Raw genomic sequence first — 2,048 nt, forward strand, 5'->3', positions numbered from 1 at the left:
ATTGGGTTGTATAAGCTGGACAGTATCCTTGACGATGTGACAGTAAGCTGAAAATCAGGTAGTGACGACGGGGATCCCAGTTCCCCACGCGATTATGAAACTGTCGGTGCGCTTACTTTAGTTCTGAACTTACGCCGTCCAGAACTGTCAACCATCTCTTGGAATGCACGCCTTTATGGTCTAGTACCCAATGTCTCGTGAGATTCAGGACATTTCTTTGAGATGGGCAAAATCGTCCTTAAGGTTGCACCTATAAACAAGTTGATGACATCGGATAAAAGCATGATCCTCCAATCAGTGTTACTTCGTCTTACGAGATCCACAATATGGGACGTGTGTGTGGGGGGGACAGACGCGTGCGGGCTAAACGATGACGCTCTGGAGAGCGAGCTGGGCGTGTTGGATGCCCAGTCAAGGTAAGCCTACTATTCTGAGTGGTTTACCGCAGATAGCCTTCAGAAAGAAGTGTAACCAGAAACGATCAAAAACGGAGTTTTTTCAATCTTCTGTTCCCCTCAATGTGCCATACGTTAACTGTGTCTTTCTACAGTTGTTCAGGTCGCGTCCAGTTCCCCTAAATTTTATTGTATCTTTTGAGGATCACCTCTTCTGTGCCTGCACGTGCTGACCTGTTTGATGGTTGCTCATCGGTTCGTGCATGTCGCTTTCGTAGCCCGGACAGAAGGACTTTACCAAAGTTTACAGATGCTCAGAGATGGTGGCTGGAGGCAGAGTGCAAACTCGCCACATGTCTGCGATAAGTGCATATCGTTACTAGAAATGCATCATTTCAGTTCGCTTGCCAAGTGATAGAATGACGGTCCACAGCGCTCCGGGTCCAAAATCTTCTTGTTAATAAGGCTGTAATCACCCGCCACCTCTGGAATTTGTGTACGATCCAAACTTGGCCAGTGTCTACCTGTCGGCTGGCCGTGTCTCCTGAATGATGTGGCCAACGTCCAACCCCATCGCTTCTACACACCTGGTCAGTTTCGTCAAGTTGAACCCCGCTTTTGATTAGTGTTCCTTTCTCCAATTTTGTCTGTCCAAGACTTTAGCTTAGCTGAGCCTTCAAGAGACACGCCGTCAAAACCCAAACGAAGTTGCATGCAAGAGGCCTTTCACTAACGTTTCATACGAATTTGTAAAGTTTGTCTGAAGATCCAGCTCGTCTTCAATTAGTGTTTTTATCCCGGGATTTTGCATCAATCGTCTTTCGATCTTTCAATTAACAGACATAGATTCTGCCACGAGAAGGAGAAAGCCTGATGGTCGCAAATAATTTTTCAGCAGTTCAGTGGACTGCTGCTCACTTCCCGTCCAAAATTGCTATGAACTATGGTTCCCACTTTTGCATTCTTTCCATTTTCGATCAAATATTCCACTGTTTTTATAAGCATAGTCAATTTTATGCGTTAGAAAACAATTTTGGTGTCTGCATGTAAACGGAAAATCCTTCATATTACAAAATCGCACAATTGAATTTCAAATAACTACTGGTTGGTAGGGAGCAAAATGAATATGACTTATGGCGCCGGACCATTTTACTTGAGTTCCTCAAAAAGCTGCCTTCATCGAATGACGAATGACTTCAGCTCAAGATCCGGCGTTGGATAGGTTCTTGAAAATGCCTTCGTTGACAGTTTATTAACACGTGATTTTCAGATTTCACGGTTTCTCCATTTCAGCAGGTAAATAGCACTCAAAAAAGCCAAGGAGCGCCGTGCGGTTACGGGAGTCGGTGGAAGTATGGTTGTCACGATTTTCCAGGATCTGGCACCAGTTTTCTTTCGACCAGACAGTTCATTTAAACTGAATTTGTGTCGTTGAGTTTCCCCACTTACCGGCTGTGACACAGTTTCCCTCTGAAAACAGAGAAGCTTTTTTAGGGGTACATCGTTATTAGAGACACATCATTTCTGTTCGCTCGCCAAGTGACAGAATAGCGGTCCACAGTTTATCTATGCGGTCAATTGGAAGTGCATCAGATATCTAATAATAGCGATATCAATTGTGGACACTTGTGTAGGCTGATTCCCCCCCCCCCC

Source organism: Opisthorchis viverrini, assembly GCF_000715545.1.
Source record: "Opisthorchis viverrini unplaced genomic scaffold opera_v5_201, whole genome shotgun sequence".
NCBI lineage: Eukaryota > Metazoa > Platyhelminthes > Trematoda > Opisthorchiida > Opisthorchiidae > Opisthorchis > Opisthorchis viverrini.